At 34.9% G+C, this 21,754-nt stretch overlaps 1 protein-coding gene across 3 annotated transcripts in view; it reads left to right on the top strand.

Annotated features, from left to right (window-relative positions):
- Nucleotides 1-21,754, top strand: part of LOC114071154 (heparan sulfate glucosamine 3-O-sulfotransferase 1-like) — a 43,311-nt gene that overhangs the window by 6,442 nt on the left and 15,115 nt on the right. The window contains exon 1 of one of the 3 annotated variants that reach the window (XM_027908901.1): nt 2,896-2,945. The exons of the other annotated variants lie outside the window; for them this stretch is intronic. The gene's annotated coding sequence lies outside the window, so the exon portion shown is untranslated. Of the gene's footprint in view, nt 1-2,895; nt 2,946-21,754 lie in introns of those variants that run through there. 3 annotated transcript variants of the gene reach the window in all.

Below are 21,754 nucleotides of genomic sequence, written 5' to 3'. Positions count from 1 at the left end.
TGCACTGGAGAATGAAGAAGAACAAAAGGCTTGTTATTTTCATACTCTACTGCATTCTTAGCTCCAAGTTTCTGGATCCTGAAGTGAGATCCATGCCTGCACACTGCACAGTCCTGAGAGGTTAGGCCTCTAGCAAGTTAGAGAGCTGAATGTTTTTGTTGTTTTCATTCTTTTTTTGATCTCCCTCCTGTAAAATTAGGGAGGTTTAAGACAGTTATCTAAATGTTTGATGATTGGCTTCTTATGCTTGTACTTTATCTCCTGTATCCTGAGAACATAAATAGGGCTGGTGATAGAAAAGCAAAGTTTCAAAACTAAATTTGTCTTGAAAAGAAAACTGTTATGATAATTATGCATAGAGTTTTAGAAAATAAAAATACTATAAATGTTCACTAAATGGTCATTACTCAAAGTTAGATAGTCTAGCATTCGGAAAATGGCATTGTAGCTCTCTTCTTTAGAATCTTTGTGTGGTCACATGCACAGAACATTGTGCTTTAATACTCCAAGGAATTGTTCTACTTTGCTTCTACAGTGAAGCCGTTTCTTTTAATCAAATGGAAGCCAACAGAAATACACAAACATCGAACACAGCTCTATATTGCCCACCGGGAGATATTTAAATTTGTGCTAGCTTGCGCTAGAAGGAAATGCTGTTCAAGCATTTTGTTTTGTTTTGTTTCTGTAAAAACTCTAATATTCAGTGTGTAAAATTTCCATTAAAAAAACCCAGATAATATTATATGCACTGTATAAGGAAATTAACTGTTCAGCCAATTGTGAAATAATACTATACGCGTTTTAACATTTATTCCTGTACAAGCTAATTATATTACTTCACACCACAAATAAAGAAACACAGGCAACTCTGCTGTTTCTAATTTACTTTTTGTGATCCCAGATTATTCTCATTTATTAAATAAAAACAATCATTTATCTATATATATGTGAGGAAGGAAATAATAATCTAGGTCTTAAGTTGCAAGTATATGTTTTGATCAAGATGATTTTGCTTTTAGCTATAAATGATTCCTTCCTAGAAAGGTTCAGAACAGGAAGAATGCTGAGATTACAGGGTAATTTTTTAAAATTATGAAACAGAAAATATCAGTTGTCTGTGCATATGGTTTATTATATGTACATTAGTATTTTGACACATTCTCTGCCTGTGCAGTCATGTGCTGTTGATCCTGGTCCCACAAATTGTGTTAATTGTGCACAGTTATTAATAGCAACAGATACTTTATAATTTTTCATTTGTAGATTTTAATGAGGATAATAAGATTATAATTATATTTATTTTTACAGTCTTATTATAATATTATTTTTTAAAACAGATAAAGGAACCAAAGTGTACATTATGAGTTGTTATACAGGAAGCTTTGGGTAAGACTCAGAATTAGGTAGTTATTATTGTAACTATTGAATGAGAGATGTTCAATATGATTGATACGCCTCATGTACAGTAGTTTAAATTTGTTATAGTGTGTAATTGAGGTGAGCTTGTTTTTTACTACTTTAAAACGTACTTATATAAGACATGAAGAAATTTTAGGTATCAGCATAGGGTTGGTAAAAAACTTTTGGAGGGAATGCACTTGTTCACACACTACTTCAACTTAATATTAAGTGAGAAAATGTTGATTATGTATAATAGAATTACTGTTCTTCCTACTCCTAACTGACTTAAGGGAACTACAGGTTCCAAGAATCCCAATTGTAAGGCAGAGCTTACCATGCTGATAGCAGGAAATCCGTATAAGTAGGTGAGTTTGTTTCAGCTAACTTAATGGAAAATCTCTTATTTTCTTCTAACAAAAAGCTCGGGGAAAACTTCTTTCCCCCTCTACAAATTATCTAAGAAATTTTTCTTCCTAAATGGACTAATATATTGTAATACTGGAGCTTCAGATCTCCTCAGAATCCTTAGTATCCAAGTATGAAATAATTTCATCTTGACCTTTTAATGTCTAACTAACTCAAATTTTGCTGCTAAGTAAATAACTACTTAGTTTGAATTTAAAAAATCCTGTTTAATGTGAGATGGCTCTGAAAAGTGATTACCAGTAGGTGGTATTTGGATTCTTGTATTTGCAAATTATGCTAAATTTGGATAAACAGTAGAGTCACATTTTGTGCAGAAGAACCTAGATTAGTTAAGTATTCAGGCTAATAACTATCACATGTAGTTAAATGCAGGTATGTAATATTACTCTGTGGCAAGGAGATCTACTTTATTTATGAAGTGTATTAATTGCAGAGGGATAGAAAGACCTGTTAGAAGAATACCTGGTGTTTAAAGCAGTGTCAGTACAGCATTACTGCAGCTGGGGTGAAAGAAAAGGAAGAGTTATATACATATAAATATGCTGAAGTCATAGAAGTTTAGCTCATGTGTACATGGGAGCATTCAAAGTTAAACTTTACATTCCCTCCCATAGTTAAACAGGTGCATTCCCTCCAAAATTTTTATTCAAATCATATGAATTCAATACACATATAATATTTCTCTCGTCTCCACTCAGTGTGTTTCATTGAATGGCCATTTTATTTCTTAAGAAGTATGTGTACACATGGATCAATATTTTAGATTTAATTTGGCTTAATATTCTAGAGTTCTCTTATATTGATGTGACCTCAGATCCTATCTGGCAAAGTAAAGTGTGCTGTGCGTGTTTGCCTCAGAGTAGTTACTTTGTGTGCTTAAGTCATAGATTTATATTATCTCCCAGTGAAAATGCAGACAAGTTAAAAATACTGGTGTACATTCTTGCCAAATAGATTTAATCTGCTGCATGTGAAACTGTTATTTTGGAGAGGCAGTAGAGAGTAAATAGAACATAATAAAAAAATTCTTTACGGTTCTTTCTGTATGGAGCAAAGAGTATGAAACACATCAAACAACAGGGTGGAAAAATAGATGTTCCTGTTTTATTGCAATCTAGGTAAGAGGAATGTCTGAGATTAATCTAGTGGTAAATTAGGTTCTGTACTACTCTCGTAATCTGTGCTCATTGGACTTGCTATTGTGTGGTAATGCAATTTCTCCATATGACACCAGTGTAAAAGAAGACTGTCTTTGCCTGCAGAGCCCATTTGCCATCCATTTTCCTTCCTGCCTCCTCTGCAAACCAGAAAGTGATTGTACATTGCACTGCCTTTCTAAGTATGGCCTTCTTTGCCCTTCACTGGATCCTGCATTTGGCATAGAAAACTCAAGAACTGAGAGTCTGTTTTGATCTACTGGACTTGACTTTATTGGTGGATCAACAGATGGGACTCAGACTTGATGTCAGTGAAAAAGCTGAGCTTTTTGCTGTGAATAATCAACAGTTGGCCAACAGCTGTGTGTGGAAGGGCTCAACTGTAGAGCCTTGTTGGGGAAAGCTAGTGTTTTCTCATCCATATAATTGGTGTCTGAAATCCATCTGCAGCCATGTGTCAACAGATAGCTCAGGTTAGAAATTAATAGTCTCTAGCAGTGATAGCTAATTCCTGGAGAAAACTGGATGCTGTAAGAATGTGATAATGCTATAGTGTTGATACTGAACCAGCATTAGAAGTCTGGGGGAAGGACAGAGCTTTAAGCCAAGGTTTTGTTCACGGAACCTTGGCCAAATTCTGGTTTGAATAGATGCTGTCTACCTACCCTGGCTGTCTTATTTTGAGAATTATGTAGGATGAAGAAAAGAAACTGTAAAATGTCCATGGTGCAAAGGAGAAGTTCTATCTCTGGCATTATAAAATACAAGACACCCATAATTAAACTTGTGAAGTTAATCTTGCATGCTCTCCATACTCAGTTATTTAGCATTAGAAACCAGAGGGTCTTCACTGTGGCAAATGCCCGTCTTTTTCCCTGCTCTTCACTTGTGGTCATCCTAAATGAATTCTATGTTCAGTCATTTCTAAGGCTATTGCAAAGAAATAGCATTTGTTCAGTTTGAAATTCTGACTATTTGCTTTTAAAGTCACCAGTTCACTTTTATCCCTCTCTCTCTCTTTGATTCTTTTTCACCCCAAGCACTGTGAATCTTTTATCATGGAAAACGGTCTGCTTGCGCTAAATACCACCCTGCCATTCTAATTCGTAAATTGAAACCTTTGGGTTTATGTTTTTATGTATAATCTTGGTGTATATGCCATCTTTCCCCTCTATTTGTCAGAAAGATTAATGTGAGAGTACAGTATTAGCATAGCACAGCACAGGATTGTATTAGATTGTTCTTGTCTCTCTAGAAAGGACCTCTATTCCTTTATTGTGTGTTGTGTTTGAATTTGTTGACAGTGAGAGTAGGATCCCACTGAAGGATAAATTTATCTCTTTGGAAAGCTAACAAAGGAACAATTTCATGCAACAGAAGTGTCACAGAAGAGTGGTCATAGTTTTCATTACTTGCACCTTCAGAGTAAAAAGTTGAAATAGATCCAGTCATTTTATGCAATTCTTGGATACTGCAATCACAATAGTTGAGAGTAGTTGCATAAGTGGAAAGACAGGAAAATAGTCAAAGCACTTTAGTATTTAAAGGTATATAGTGTTTGAATTATCCACTGAAGAAGCATGGGGTCACTATTTTTCACACTTAGGGAGGATGACCGAATAATTTAAACTCTTATTTGTAACAATGATAACTGAAGCTGATGAGCTGCTGCCTTTCATTTAAAAAGCATCAGAACAAAGTTATGCCACTCAGTAAAATGACAATACTTGTAGCTGAGGGGTTTTGCTGAATAATACTTAGAAGAAATGAGAAAATGACACAAAATTGAAAAATGAACCAAATGCTCATGACCTTGTGTAAATGACTACTTGAAGTGTGAATTTAGGCACTGCTTTGTGAGAGGTTTTAGATGGAATGGTAGGGGAAGGTGAGTAGTAAGGCACAGAAAACAGTTGCTTGCCTGTGATTTGTTGTGCTAAGAAAAGTGGAATTTTAACTCTGTAAATAAGCAAGATTGCATCAGACACCAAATTTCATGATCTTTTCCTTTTCTTACTTAGAAGGAGCCTTGAGAACACTATAATTTTATGTAACTGTCTAGGTCAGCTATAGTTGAGCCGCTTCCACCTTCAGAAAGAACCAACTCTTCTCATGCTAAAATAATCGAGATAAGAACGGAAAAAAGAAGTTTATCATGCTTTGAATCATTCCAACTCTGACCTGAGTAGTTGTCTCAAGGGATCTCTACAGGATCTGTTTTCTGGGTTATTTTTTTAGAGCACCAGGAGCACTCTAGCCTCTTAGGGAAGCAGTTATTAAATCTGCACGGTGCACTCTAACTCACTTTTGAAAGACTTGTACCTGCTTCCACTGAAATGTCTGAGAAGCCCAGACGAGGTATTGGGTGAGCAGAGGGCTGAGCACGCTTCTTGCATCTGTTCTTGCATCTGACTTGTTACACAACTGTTGAGTAACAAGAACTGTAACTGTCAAGAACAAACAGAGTCATGTTGAAACTGGGAAGAGATTAATTCTTCCACAATGGGGTGTTGATTTTTTATGTTGTGGGTAACACAGTTTTTTATCTAGACTTGTTTAAAAGTATGAAGATCTGTAATCTGCAGCATATGTAATGTACAAGACAATATGCATCTATTAGAAGTGTTGTTTGCAGCACCATTTTGATTCTTACTGTATGAGTAAGTACTTAAAAGAGAATTAGCATTTAACATCTATTTCACTTACCTTCCTTTACTTTAAGACCCTTTTTCCTATACCCATAAAGAAGTGCGTTATTTGTGGTCATATTGTGCATATTTCGAGAACACAGATATTGGGTGTTTTGGTTGGATTTTTTTTGTTGTTGTTTGTTTAACAGTGGTAGAGCTAGTTCAGATCTTAATCTGTTCCTTTAAGATGAATTGTGAATACTTCTGTCATAGATTATAGGCCCATACAATAAATTCAGGTTTGAAGATATCTCAGGAGATATCTTGGTCCAGCCCTCTGCTCAAAAGAGAGTCAGTGTTGAGGTCACAGTTTTCCCAGACTGCCTTGAGGACAGAGACAGAGTGGGGCAACCTGTTCCAGTTCCTGACTGTTCTCATAGTAAAAAGGCTTTTCTTTATAGGCAGTCAACCTATAAAGTGTTTAATCTTTCATCTTTTATCTTCTGTCCTCCCACCACACAATGCTCTGAAGATCCTGACTCTGGTGCTGTGGTGCCCTCCTTTGCTGTTAACAGTAGTATTATAGATGTTAAAGTACTCTCCCGCACTTAGAAGATTGGCTTCCTTTTTTGTGGTTCTGATGCCAAAAAGGAATTGGAGGAAATTCGTCCTATGTGTCTGATCTTCTCTGTCATAGATGTGAGTGCTTAGAGAGAAGGCCCAGGAAGACCTTATCAGTGGTTATAAATATCTGATTGGAGAGTGCAAGGAAGATGAACCCCTACCTTTCTCAGTGGTGCCCAGTGGCAGAATAAGAGATAATGGGCATAAACTAAAATACATGCATTCCATCTGAATGTAAGAAAAAGTTTTTTTACTGTAAGAGAGGTCTGGAGTGGAAGTGTTTAGATTTGAGGTTGTTTTTATTATTATTATTATTATTATTTGACAATAATAAAAATAATCTCATGTAGATAAGTAAGTTTCACATGATGATCAAGAGATGAGATGAGGTGCCATGATTCTTTTGATGCAGCCCAGAATATGATTGGCCTTTTGGGCTACGGGCACACGTTACCAGGTTGAGCTTCTTGTTAATGTTAAGAGAGCGCAATAAGAGTAGACTTCTGCCAAATCTTTTTGTCTACAAAACCCCCCAATAGTGACAGCATATGTATGGTTTTTTGGTGTGGGGTATATGTTTTGTTTAGCACTCAGTGATCTGTGGAGGGACTTCACATGGTCTTAACTGCGAGTTTCTCAATGAATTTTTTTTGCCATTGTGCACTGAGGTAAGCCAATTGCTTAGATAAATTTTCACTGTAACAATACTCTTCAGTTTTATTGGAACTTTTGAAAATGAGGTATTACATGTTTCAATAGCCTAGATTATATTTTAGGTATGAAACTCATGGTTAGAAGGGTCTGACTTCAGGAATTTAGACACTTAAAGTGGTATCAGAATCTGTATCTGTAGTGAAGTGATTTGATGAAAGTGATTTTTCAAAAAACCAAAAGTATAAACAATCCTTGAATAAGAACAAATCCTGCTCAGAGGCATTTCTGGTACTATCAAGTTTCCTCTTTTAGCCATGAAAGTGATAACGATGCTCTGACATATGAGGTTGCCTTCAGATTTTGGAAACGGTTTTAACTGAAAGTGAATTTTCATTTTTGTTCTCCTGTTATTGATCTGTGGTGACTCTGTGTTAGGTAAGTTTTTTTCCTGTATTGATAAGCTTTGTAGGAAATCCCTTGCTGATCATTTCACTTATTAAGTTTTAAAGCTTTGGTATCCTGGGCATTAAATGTAAATCTAATTAAATCTAAATGAAGCTTTTTTCAGGCTTCTTGGTTTTGATGCATTTACCAGAAAATTACTGCAAATGCAAATAAGTTTTTTGAGATAGGTTAACATAGAGGTAGGTATACATAGAGGTAGATGTTGTAGAGGGAACATCTTTAATCCAGACTTGGATTTCTGCACTTCTAAACTATTTTTTTGATATGTGATTATTATAATTGTTTCTTCAAGAACAGAGGAAAAAGATACTGTCTCCACCCCAGAGTCACTGTCATAGAAGCTCCATTCCCATCTTCTTTCAATTCTTTTTTGTAAAAATATTTTTAGAAACCACCAAAGAAAGGAAAAAAAAATCATGAGTAGAAAATATCATTAAATCAGTGTTCCCTGTCTCTTACCATCTGGATTAATTATTACTACATTTGCAACCAGGTCTAAAGAATGCTTTAATTCTATGTCATCTATCACTTTAAAAATAGTATATTTAAACCCTATCCAGGAGTCATAATTTCTTTTAATTTTTTTTTTTTTTATAGATAGCCTTCTGTTTCAAATAGATTATGAAAGAAAATATTTTTTAATGTTTTATATTAACTTCGGTTTAGTTTGCCCCTCCTTTTCCTCTGATTGTCTTTTTGGGACACTGGATACAGCTTCAGACAACATCCTTTTGCCATTTGCATATTGGTACCAGAGTGATGAAATTGAAAATGAAGATCAGGAAGGACAGTGTAGGGCACAGATATAAAGTACTACAGTACTACAGAGCACCTGCTACTTACTGATGTTTATGTGCTTGAGCAGTTGGTGGTACTTAAAACTGACACTGCACGTTGAGACCATGCTGTGGACTAAGAGAGACACGGGAGAAATCTTGATGGGAATGAAGTGTTGTGGCTGTAATTGTGACAGACAGGGATCTCTGCCAGTTCTACAAGCAAATAAATATATAAACTTTTTAACACCCTAAATGTAATTTATTTAGGCTCTTTTTCCTTGTCTGATAAATATAAATTTTAAAATATGTGATGTTTTTGAAATTTTGCTTTTTGTTCTTTAACCTGTTCTTCAGAAAAATGAGCTATATTAAAGGTCTTGCAAGCACATCAGATATCCTCAGATGCTTCACTAAGGGGTCTGTTTTGAAATATAACACGTACAGAAAGGTAACAGTTTATAACTTCAGGCAGGTAACTAATTTTGAATAGAAACTTTGCTGCTAACCTGATTTAGTATATCAGTGGTGGTAAAGAACAGTGCTTAGTTTCAATAAACAAGGTTACCCTTACTACACAGTTATCTTTTATGTATATTTATTTATACTCCTTCACTTACCAGCTTTAAAAATGTAGTTGATGAAGCTTGAAGAATAAATCATTTTCACTGCAGACTGAAGTATTTTGCAATGGCTCAAGTCAGGGCTAGCTAGAAGGTGACATATGTTTTGATGGCACATTTTTTGATCTCAGTTTTCAAGTTTTCTTTTTCTTAGCTTCCTCCCATCTGTAGTCACCTTTACAGATACTACTGTAGCACAAGAATACTCTTAAAATAGTTATTATAGACTCTATAAAGTCTATAAAGGAGTCAGTATCTTTAATTATTAGCATCCTAACTCACATCTTGTTTTACTTGTTATATTTATCTCTTGTTTGTTATTTTGAACCCCTGAAGATGTGCCACAGAATAGATCATATACTATAGTTATTACTATTACTGGAATTTTCCGTATTGCACATTGCTAGAGTTGTAAAATACTGTACTTTTAATTAGTCAGATACAAAGGTTTTTCAGCTGTTCAGAGAAACTTCTGATGCTTTTACCACTTCCCATAACTTTGATCTCTGATTAAATTAAAATAATACTAACAGTTGTTTTTTTAAATTTTTACTGCTTTGTAATTGTCGTTAAAAGCATCAAAGACTAGAATGAAACTGATATTCTTATAACTTAATTAAAATGTTGTTTTACTGCAGAACGCTAAGCATAACATTCATGAGCAGAGTGTGCATATGAAACAACTCGTTATTGAACTGCAGGAAAGAATCTGCACACACAGAGATTCACATGTAGGGTACACTGAGGATAATGCTGGTGCATTTTGCAGCTTAATGTGAGAACACATGGTAACTTCATGTATATCTGCTTAAGTTGATTGTAGCTCTTACACAATACAGCCCTCTAAGAGTTAATGGATCATGTCTGTAATGCTGTCCAAGAGCTATGCAAAAACAACTCTTGAATGACTAAAATTGAGGAATTTTATAATTTTTTTTTAAATGCATTTGTTTTTGTGCTCGTTATATGCTCAACAGTACTTCTTGTCTTTTACCTGGCAGTTGGTTTGGGGTTTTTTGGTTTGGGGTTTTGGGGTTTTTTTAGTGATCTGGGAAAGTTCCATATGTCATCACATACCAGAAATGCCATGTCTTTAGGGCAGATAGTGAATATGAGAAGACTCACGACCAACCCGTGTTTCTTGAATTCTATGATAATGAATAATCATATGATAATAATAACTTCCAATAATGACTTTTTCTGTGTAATTTTATTCAGTTCCTAAGAATGCCTACAGTGGCCATTTAGCAGTGTCCAACTAAGTCCATGTTGAGCATCTGGCTCTTCTTTATAATTCCATTGTTTGACATAGTTTTGGGATTGAATCTTTTGGGAATTGGATGATGTAAGCTTCTTGAAACTTCCTGTTCTACTTCTTTTAAGGAAAATTCAGGGAAAGAGAAGTTGATGCTTTGATATCTGTTTCTTCTTCCTTCTTTTCTTTTTCTTTTTTCTTTGTTGTTGTTGTTTGGTTTGGTTTGTTTTTTGTTTTTTTTTTTTTAATTATTTCCTGCAACCATCTGTTCTTTTTAGTTTAGTTTTATGCCAGAAAGTTCTTACTCAGGACAAAACTAGCTTCACAGACGACACTGTGTGCTTCTTGCATCATCATAAAAAGGTATTGGATTTTTGCATAGGGATAACATTCCTTTGCACAGCAGTCTTCAAAAGAAAACTAAAATTACTGGTGGTTTTCTTGTGACCTTTTTTTTACTGAAGTATTTTCTAAAAGCATGGTTATTAATATCCTGATATTTAATAAGTAGCAGTTGAGGTTGAAAGAAGCTCAAAGATTTTTTTATTGTTTCTGTTTTGTTGTTCTCTGATGCAGGATTTTGTGTGTGAGGCCACTCATTAATTGATAGCACTGCTTCCTGGAACATTTTCTGATTATTAGTGCTTATTGGTAGCATGTTGCAGTTTTATTTTATTATAGGTGCAGCCAAAATCTCAGTCAAGAGATACATTTCAAAGAATAACTAACAATGAAGTGACAAGGTATTACAAAAAAAACCCAACAACCAACATTGGAAAGGTGAAGTAAAATTATCAGAACCAGGAGGAGCCTTTTCAGTACCTCATCATGAAATTGAAATTTAAAGGCTTTCTAAGTTTTTGGACTACTTCAATTGAAAAATTTTGGTAGGTTTTTTTATCTAATGCACTTTCATTGTGCCCTGTATTCTGATTCTTTATTTAGCTCTATTGTGTATTCTCTCCAGCGAGATTAGTAGCTTAACCTCATTTGTTATTAAGAAACTAAAAAAAAAAAAAAAAGAATACCAGTCTTTAAAATGAAATCTTATATATTTTTTCCTGAAGTCTTTTTATTCTATTATCTATCTGGGAGATCTTTAATTTGTCACTAATAATGGGGGAAAAAAAGCTTCAAAATAAAGTCTGTGTAGTTTTCAAAGTATTATTTTCTTCAAAAGCAGATTTACAATAACACTATCAGATCTTTCTTCTAGCAGAAGTTTATTATAGAACTTACAGTGAGCAGAGTAGACATTAATAGCACTACATCTGGGGAGGGGCTATCTTACCACCTGCAGTATCCAAACTAACATTAGGACTATTTACAGTGGGAAGGGGTGCACCACAATTACTGCTTAAAATTGTCTGCTGTGGCTGATTGAGGGCTTCTCTGCATGCATTGACTTGTCACCCAGTACCACTCTCCTTTTGGGACATGACCTATTGTTGCCAATGGCATCTGTGAATACTTTATTACCTTGCTATGGAAGAAAAGGCAATTCCATAGCTAGTAGCAGCTTACTTTTTCAGGCCTAGTCTCTATTATAGGAAGTGTGAGAAAGAGCTCCACCTTTCAGATTTTTAAGGTTCTAGGCTTTCTAAACTTTTCCGTGCCAGTTGGCTTTACAAGCAGCATAGCAGCACGATCTATTGCAATTTTGTCCTGAGGATATTTTAAAAACAAACTTTTATTGCTGCATTTCTTGTCCAAAATTGCAAAAGGCACATCCTTTTTACAATTATGTCAAATGTCCATTTTCAGAGAAGCCGAACATAAAGCAAGAACTGGAAAGCTGCAATAGCAAACTGGCTATAAATAAACATTTATTAGGTTATATTTTATTTAAAGAATTTAGGCGTGGCTTGTAAAAGATAAAAATATGCTTGGATGTGTTAGTGTTCCTTATAGAGTGAGTTTTCACTCTCTGGGAAGAGGCCTTTCAGTCATCTCTGGTGGTTACACTAATGCCTTTGCCATCTTAACATTTCTCTCAGAAAAACATTCACTTTTACTGGTGTATTCTATTTCATTACCTATACAGCTTGTTCCTAATTATTAGTAAGATTTTGTTACCAGCTACTCCAGGTTTGTCCTCCTTGCACACAGGGGCCATAAAAAAGTAGAGAAATGTCAACTCAAGAAAACTGATGTTTTGGGGGTATTTAATTTACAATACTGAAATGTGTCTTGGAATTCAAACCTGGAACCACTGGGTGGGGCTGTACAAATGCCAAAGACTTCTGCCTATGAGTTTGTAATATGAGCATGAACTAAGAGACAACTCATGGATACAAACCAAGAAGGAGTAGTAATATGAGGAAACAATGAGATGTTGGATGATAATCCTTTAACAAAAGAGCAACTTGGCTTTTGAAGACCAAGGGAGCAAAAAATTTAAAACAGAGCAATAAAGTAGCTTTGTTGATACTTTTCAGGATGTTTTGTGTGCAGAAGAGCACCATAAGAGAAAACTTTGCAATCGTCCTGCAAGGAAGGAATACAGTACAGTTGGATGATGAAAGATGCCAACAGAAAAGGATAGATTATGAACCACTGAAGAAAAAAGGAGCAGAAGACCATACATATTTTTGGCCTATACTGAGATGGCTTCAAATCCTTTTAACTTTTCTTCTGTTAAGGAACTGTATTGTGAAACATCGGGCTTAAAACATCCATCCTACGTACAGTATATTTATTTTACTTTTATCAGAAAACTTGCATGTTAGTCTGACTTAGTAATTTATGTTATCTTTCAGTTGCAGTAACTACAGAATCCAAATAATTTAAAGATCAAAGCTTCTGAGAGTACATCTGATTCTTTCCTTTTGTCTGTCAGGTTGTTGAAAATTTCACTCTGAATGGCTACTGCCATGCTTAATTAGCAAGCAGATCATAAGTGAAACTGCCTCTTCACCAACTGTGACCAGCAGGTATTGACAAGAAAGCCATGTAAACTCTACAAATGACTGCTGGTGTGCTTAAAACAGCAGAAAAATATGTTCACTTCAATGTCCCTGGGGCATTTAGCTTTGTATTAGACAGCAGCTTTTACTGGAAATCTGAGCACAGGGCTTGTGAACCTGCAAAAATCTATAGATAATGTTCCAGCTGTTTGAAAAAGCCCATACACACTTCTTGGTAGAATGTTGTCAATATTTAACTCAGTAAGTTCAAAACTTTTCTTCTAGAGGATATAAAATTTAAAAAAAAAAAAAAAAAAAAAGAAATTGTTCCTTTTTTCTCTTTTCAAAATAATTTTTGATCTAGTTTTGGTACTTTTTTGCTTCCAGGTATAAGGACTAAAGCCTTAAAGCAGTCCTTTTTGTATAAATTCAAGACCTGTCACTCTCTACCACCATGAAAATTTTAATTTGTCTAGTAAAATTATTCCCATAAAGGATTAAAAAAAAAAAAAAAAAACACCTAAGTTGGGGGGAAAAAAAAGTTAGCAGCCTTAGTTAATCTGTATTAAGTTCTGGAAAGAGTTGTTGCCTTTGCAAGAAAATCCTGCTGGTTTTTTTGCTGTTAGGAGAGAATTAATTTTTTATCCTAATTGCAACCAACCAGGATTCCCAAATCATGCTTGTGAATAAACTGTTATATTGACCCTTCAGTGCAATCAGGATGCAGACAGGTGTCAAGAGCCATCTGGCTTGGCTTAACCATAGAATCCTCATTTGTGAAGGTGTTAATTTCTTTATCATTAGATCCTTTGGCTTCAACAAACCTAGACCCGCTGGGAACACTTTGCATTATAAATTTGGATTAAACCACAGTCCACCCATGGGAGATGTGTGTGTATATTTATATATATGTATATGAAAATGTTTGTCCTGTATCAAAAATAAGTGAAAGTAAGATAAATTTATTTAGCATACACTGCACTGTGTTGGAAAATTCAATGCATTTGTACTGTTCTTAATTGTGAAGTCCTCTGCAACTTACTAATTTAGGAGCACTGGTGATCAGTTATGCAGAATTACTCTTTTTATAAAATTGAAAACCAACATACATTTTGTAGGCCTAGTCACAGAGATATGTGTGCATAGTTATCTGCATGAGGTCAAGAGGACCATATCGCATATTAAAACTGGGAAAGAATTAATCTTGCAGACCAATATCAGTAAAGACTTTTTGCAATATTGAATAGTAACTGCAATTTGTAACAATATTTGTGTAGATTGCCTTAGAAGCTATGGAATTTCCATCATTGGAAATTTTATAAGATCAGGTTGTACAAATATCTGTCGAGAATGGTTTCAATATAGTTGATTATGCCTTGGGGCAGAGAGGCAGACTTAGTGACTTCTTGACGTCCCTTGATCTCCGTGTTCTGTGATTCTGTGGCATTATGATGCCACATATTGTAGATATGTATATAAAAGTTACCCAGTTATAAAAGTTTATTTCTCCCATTTTGTCCCACTCCCATTTCTTAAGGTTGGGAGATTCATGTGTACAAGTAGAAAAGAAAGGAAAATGGTTCCTCATTAATTATGGGAATTTTTACCATTTAATTGGATTATGCATTTTAAGATCTACCCTGAGACTGAAAGGAAGACATAAAAGTAAAGCAGCAAGACTTGCAAGTTTGTTTAATCAATCTTTCTTATTTAAATGTGTTTTAAATTAAATGCATCTCTAATGACAGGACTAAGTATTCTTATGACAAGTTTATGAGGAGTAAAGACTGACAGTGCCTGAAAGGAGACTTGAATGTTAGAAATGACAGTGGAGAGAGTTTAGTATGAAGTCCCAGTCATGCAGTGCTGTGGATTCACGATTCCTGTTAAATTCAGCATGGTCTTGGGGAATGTAAAAGGGTTGCAATGACAATTATTGCTTTACACAGTGGACTGTCTTGTGCCACAGCTTTTCCATTTGTGCATTTATAACTGTGGATGAAAGAGCTAGAATAACATACTAATTCAGACTGTTCCTCTGTGAAGTCCAAAATGTACGTTTGTAGCCTCTCACTGCTGTGTTGTAGCTTTGTCCTGTTGATGGAGGAAGCGGTACAATTGCCTTCAGGACTTTTCAAAACTATAGATGGCAACAGATGGCAGCAACAATGTTTATGCCTATGCAGCTATGCCTGCAATGTATTATCAACTTCCCAAGAACCCAAGGGAGGTGTTAATTAAACTGAAGTTGAAAAAGTATACTGTTGTGTAAGGTGGGAAAGCTGGCAGATAAGGAGAAAACACAAAGCGTTGCTCCTGAGGTCGTCAGATCTAATAATGGAAAATTAGATCTCCATCAGACAAAACAAGAAGTTGACTGTTCTCCCAGGGCCCAGATAAATGTCCTAACAGGGGCCCTTCAAATACCTCTTAATGACATACCACTTTCATTAAACCTTGAAAAGGTTTTAGTTTTGGATTTCTACGGAAGGAACATCAGTCAGAAAATTTTGGAATGAATATGGTTTTGCAGTAGTGATCTCCAGTACATATGAAGGTGCAATTAGTATAACTTAGTTGGTATGAGAAACACAACATGGCTTCTTTATTGCAAGCTTGCTAGAATTAACTGAAATTAAACCTCTTATGATAGTGAAGCAGTAGTTTCACTGCTAGAACAGAATTGAATTATCTTGAGTCTTGAACTATGCCTTATGGTTAAGTCATCTTTCAAGTGTAGTAACAATTTTCATCTGTGCATATGCATAGTGTTTGTTGTTCAGTTGAAGACATATGTTATCTTGGGTTTAATATTACTGAGTTCTGATTTTTTAAGTCAATATTATTTGATATTATTGCTTAATATATATGTTATTAAAATACATGTCTACCATTAAATATTACCTCTAGAGAATGTTCTTTAAATACTGTACAATAATAGACTGAAAGTATTTAGGTTTTTGCAACTGACCCATTTTTAGAAATTTTTGCAGCATTTGCAGATTCAGAATACAAACAGCTACCCTGTTTATAGAACACTCATTAAAAATGAAGTAGCAATGAAGTATAGAATAGTTAAGAGGTCAATGAAAGTCACTGCAGCCTGGGATTAAAGTACTGCCTTTAATTGTCGTACTGTATACAATTTTTCCTCAGTAGGATTAAAACCTGGTAATATGTGGGCAACATAAGTTGTTCATTACCTGAAATCTACATGCATGGTTAACTTGCTTATTCTGAGTAGACATACTAAAATAATAAGCGCTGACAATGTAAGCACATAAGCAAATATCCACGTTCAAGGAAACTAATATGAGAAAGTATTTTCTGTTGCCTTGAAAAATATTTCACAGGCATTTTTTAAAGTACTTCTTAATTTTATATGCCTCTGTTCTTAGCTGTTTGGTGTAGTTATTATCAGGTGATGTGTACCTTGCTGCTTTTGGTAATATTGGCTATATTTGTAGAAGTCCTGCATTTGTGAAATCTTGTATATTAAAAGTTGTCTATTTAGAAGAGATGAATTAAAATATACTGGAAGTTTCTGAAAATGTTGTCCTAAGGTCCCATTAGGGAACTTTAAGACTCCATATCTATGGAGGCTTAAAACCTTGTGTGTCTGAATCTAATTATTACAGGAAATTACTAGTTTGAGCCTTTTTTGTTCTGGTTTGTTCTTTTTGTTCAGATTGCTCATTTGTTACGGTTAATCAAGTATTTAAGAATGTGTGAGCAATTCCAATTAATTTTGAAAGGGAGCTATTAACATGAGCCTTAAGATGTACACTTGCTGAAGTTCAGGTAGAATGATGTAGTTAAAATATCCCAGGACTTGATGGGAAGATACGTCAACTTAAGGAGCTGTTGCTGAAATCACAGCATGATATGGTTGTCTTTCTTAGGCACTAAACTTTTTGATAACAATGTAATATAAGCAAAGATTTTTAGACTGAAGTATGGCTTTTTTACCTCAAGCAATTCTAATGTGTGCCTAAATTCAAGAACATGACTTAGAGCTTTGTTGGATATGTCTTTTCAGTCATGTCTTGAATAGAGAGAAGAAGTGAAAATACAGTTCTAAAAGTTAGCTGAGATATTGACAACTGATCTTCAAGAAATAATTGCTCAGTTTCAGAGAGGTTGTCTAGTCTTAATCAAATAATAAAATGTCAAGTGTAAAGACATTTTTGGGTTTAGTAGCATTATTTAACCCACCCTTATGAACTGTTCCAAAGCTATCAAACTCAGTGCAAATAATTCCCAGTGGCAGGTGGAGTTTGTGTTGTATACTTATTGTAGAGAATGTTTACTGCAAAAACCTCAGCAAATCTCAGCAACTGAATTGATGCTTTCATCTAGACCACTTCCAAAGCAGTGTATTGGCATCTTGAACTGTCTGGTTGTTTTTGGTTTTGGATTTCAGTACCAAATTAAGATCCTCTAGGATACAAAAAGGTTCCGTTAAGTTGTTCTAATTAATTTGTCTCCATCTTACAAAGCAATTTGTAAAAGACATAAGACTAGCATTGTTTCAAATGCATTAGGAACACAAAGCCTGTCTTTACACAGCAGAATTTGCAGCTGATGGTAAGTTATTCAGACTGAGAGAAATGAAAGCCAACTGCAAGGAAGCACCTCAGTGATACTGAATGATAAAGTGACAAGTTAAATTCACTGTAAATAAATGTAAAATAGTTCTCAAAGGGTAAAAAAAAAGTCCTTTTGTGCACAAGAATGGACTTCAAACCGACTATCTCTTCAAGAACTTCACTGTGAGATTATGTATTCACAGAGTATTCAGTGAGCTATGAAAATAGTAGCAGTAAAAAAAAAAAGGCAAATTTAATATTAGACACTTTTAGAAAGAAATAGAATCAATTAGAGAACATCATGCTTACAAGCAGTCACAGCACTGTATCTGCATCTTGAATAGGTAAAGAGAGGAATGAGTAGGATGAGCAAAGGATAATTAAATAAATCTTTCAAACAAGGGACAAGTAGGAGAAGTTTTCAGTTTGGGAAGAAGAAAGTTGAAGAAGGCTATGACAAGTTTATTAACTCATGAGTGGTGAGTAAATATATTATGAGTGATTTTTCACTGACTCTTCTACTGCAAGGACTCTGGGCATTAGATGAAACTAGTAGGTGGTATGTTTAAGTAAAAAAAAGGAAATATTTCCTATAATTATGCCATGGAACTCCTTACCACAAGCTGAGTTTACACTGATTCGAAAAGTAAGAGTGGTTACTGGTCTTGTAAGGACTATAAAGCTGATAATTCAGAGAATCACTGAAGCTCAGACTCACTGGGTGCTAGGAAAGCATGTTTGGAAAAATGACTGTGTGTTTGCCTTGGTTTTTTACACTCCCTTATGGACCACTGCTAGAGAGGGGGTACAGGACAAGTAAATGCCTGGTTCAACCAACCTTTTTTAGATGAAGCTTAGCAAATGTTTCAGTTAAAAATTCTAACAAGAAGTAAGAATGCTTCAATTTGCCTGTAGCTTCAGAGATGGAGGGCTGTCCTTGTTTCTCTTTTGTTTTTATTTTAGTTAATCCAAAATTAACATCTCCATTGAGATGAATGCATTGGATTTCTAGATGCTTGTTGTTATTGTTACATGAAAGTATGTTCATTTCATGGCTAATTATATTTCAATTTACTTGCTGCATATATATCCATATCTCTTTTTCTGCATTTAATCACATATCAACTATTGCCATGTATTTGCTTCCTCTACTTTCTTTTTAATATATCTTGAATGAGATTTGGGCTGAAGAGTTCAGTGTTTATTGGCAGGTAGCTACACTGGACTGCACAATTTTTAAGCATGGGAAAAACAATAGGTGGTGTCTTTTATTAATTACCTGAATAATGAAGGAGACAAGGGTGGCTCTAAGTGAGGAAGACTGCAAGCATACTGGAGAACAGGACTGGATGTCAAGATGTTGTAGCTATATTCCAGAAATTTGAATAAAATAGGCTGCAGTTTAATAGGAACAAGCACAAGTAGAAAAAAGAGAGAAATGTTTAACTGCGCAAATCCCAGGTGTGTAATTGTTGACTAGCTAAGAGTGCTGCACAGAAGAGTGTGATTTGATGGGCTAGAAACTGCCCAAGAATTAATGCCATCCAAGCAAAAAAGCAGGAAGAATATAAGGATTATTTACAGAGACCACAGTTTAGAAGCCAAGTCAGGTGCTTGTTGCTCTCTGTGTTAGTGGGGTCTGATCTGAGGAAAGAGGTCTAGAATTCGGTGTTGTGATGTGGATATGAGGCAACAGAAAGAGTCTACAGATCAGTGAAAATGGTCAGTATCTAGATGACTTGCAAACTGAAATTAAAAGAACTGTGACTGTTATCACATACCCTCTTAATTTTAATCACTCAATCATGTTATTTTGTGCCCTGGCATCTACAAAATGTAGAAGCATCTGAGTTCCTAACTTTCTCTGTTACCTTGATCAAGTTTTTATATTTGCAGCCTTTTCTCCTCTGGCATGTGACTCTGGTCTGGCATGGTGCTGTCCTTTTACTTGTCTTCTGTAAATCATTCAACCTTACTTAACTTTCACTATCAATGTCAAAGTGTATGCTCTAATTGTATAATTCCTTGTCTTTAGTAAATCAGTGAAACACAGAAGTTGTGCTTTAATCAATGACAGTGGAAACTATGGTCATTTAGTCAGAAATGGAGATTTTTCTCTGCACCTCTTTCCACAGAACTCAATAAACAAACCCATCCAAACTTATTAAAAATTTTTTAGAATTTATGTGAAATTTCTATGGTAAAATTCTTTCATAAGTTGCTACATTTTTTTATATGATCCAGCCCCTAGTTATTATGAATCTAGAAATGTAGATTTTTCAAAATTAATTCTCTTTCCCCTTGAGCTCTTGTAAAATCTATTCTTTTAATACATTGATTATGTAAGAAAGTAAATATTTTGAAATACAACTGAAAACATCCTTTGCTGGCTGTTCTTGCTTTCTTTTTTGTTTGTGTTACGTAGATCTGCAGTCATATTTAGTGGCAATGACACTCCTAGATTAATTGTGCATTGTTCAGAGCATATAAGTTTGTCAGTTTTAATTTTGTTGCCTTTTTGTTTCACTGAAGCATACTTTGTGAACTTGTGAGGAGATGAGCAAGGGTTATCCCAGTTCACTTATCTAATGTAACAGTCAAAGTACAGACTCTGCATCTTTTGACTATCACCTCATATTAACAAATTATTTATGCTTGCAATCTTCCGTTGACAGCCACCTCTGAACTCCCTCTCTCTTTTGAGAGAGATTGACCAGAATGAAACACACTGTTCCTAGTCATTCTGAACTATTAGTTTACCAAAATACATTAAAATTGTACTGTCATTTTCTCTTGCTGCTTTTGCATACTAATAGTGTGCTCGCCTTTGTCCGCTGCTGTGCATCAAACTGAAGCTTTCAGTGAGATTTTTGAGGGCTTCACAAAGAATCCTAAGGGTAGGGATTCCCAGGAAGTCTGAGGGATCTAGGTGTTCATGTCTAATTTGAAATTCAAATTTCAAATGAATCAGTAACTGAAGCTCCTTAGACTTCTTTGAAACTCTCACCCTGTATCTTTTTCTGAAGAGATGCATGGTGCATCATGGTCCTGAATTAACTGATGCTGAGAATTTCCTGTGCACTCCTACACTTTGTTTTCTGAGCTATTTTTTTAATCCTCATTGAATCTTTGCTTTTTACCCAGACACTAATAATGCAGCACTTCATCTGAAAGTCAAGTAAACGGTGTAAACCTGTTTTTCATCCTGTGCTATTTAGCTTTCATGGTCTATGGAATTTAAAAGCTATGTAACAACTTTGCTCAGCAAAATAAGATATGTGTTTGTTTTTATGGGAAGGGGAGTATGATCTAAAAAATTTTATTTCATTCATTTAATTTTAGCATATCATGGCTATCTTCCATTTCCTTATTTTTTTTCAATGTAATTTCTCTAAATTTGTATCAGTGACTTATTTTTTTAGTATTGTTCATAGCTTTAAAATTGTTATCTTTCAACATAAGGATTTATTTTGTGTGATAGTTTGTCATCTCTGTGATTTAAAATCCCTCCAGAACACCTGGATGTATTTCTAAACGTGCATAGTAATTCAACATTTCCTTCATTGCTGAGATGTAGCAATGCAACTCAGCATTTCAGTCCATTTCATGGTTTCCTTCACTTTTCTATCATCTGGACATTTGAGGTGTTTGTAATATCACTACAAGGTGAGAAACACAATTCTGAAGTGCACAAGGTGAGGAAAAGATGGGAATGTTTCAGAACTTTCATAACTTTGCTTCTAAGTCAGTAATTCTATGAACGATTTCCGTGGGACTAAAATTGGACCAGCATAAATGCTTCTGAAAGATTTCACCCTCAAGTCTTGTCTTCAAGGGGCAATTACTGTGAAAACGCTGAGGTGTAAATTTTAGAACATATTAACTGCTGAGCATTAACTCCACATATGAGGAGGATGCTCTACTTGGAGACCTTGTAATCAACAGTAAATTCAAACTCCATCTCAGTTTGTTATGACAACACTGTCCAAGGCATGTTTGATCCAGCCACAAAAAAATGTGGAACTTGATCTCCAATTCTTTCAATTTCCACTTCAATCCAGTACAAGACCATCCTTATCACTTTTGCCTTTCTTTGTACCTGTACTATAGTGGAATCTAAGTTTTTTTTAAGGTCTGATATGTTGTAACAATTCCAAGTTCTTCTTCACCTGAACATTTGATCCTGAACTTGTTTACAATGTACACATTTATCTTTTGCAATTAACTGTTACAATCTACATTTATCAG

The sequence above is a fragment of the Empidonax traillii genome, unplaced genomic scaffold (assembly GCF_003031625.1).
Source record: "Empidonax traillii isolate 1590-97213 ecotype Southwest subspecies unplaced genomic scaffold, ASM303162v1 scaffold27:size3997909, whole genome shotgun sequence".
Classification (NCBI taxonomy): domain Eukaryota; kingdom Metazoa; phylum Chordata; class Aves; order Passeriformes; family Tyrannidae; genus Empidonax; species Empidonax traillii.
The sequence above is the reverse complement of the archived record's forward strand: the minus strand, read 5'-3'. Positions and strand labels throughout refer to the sequence as shown.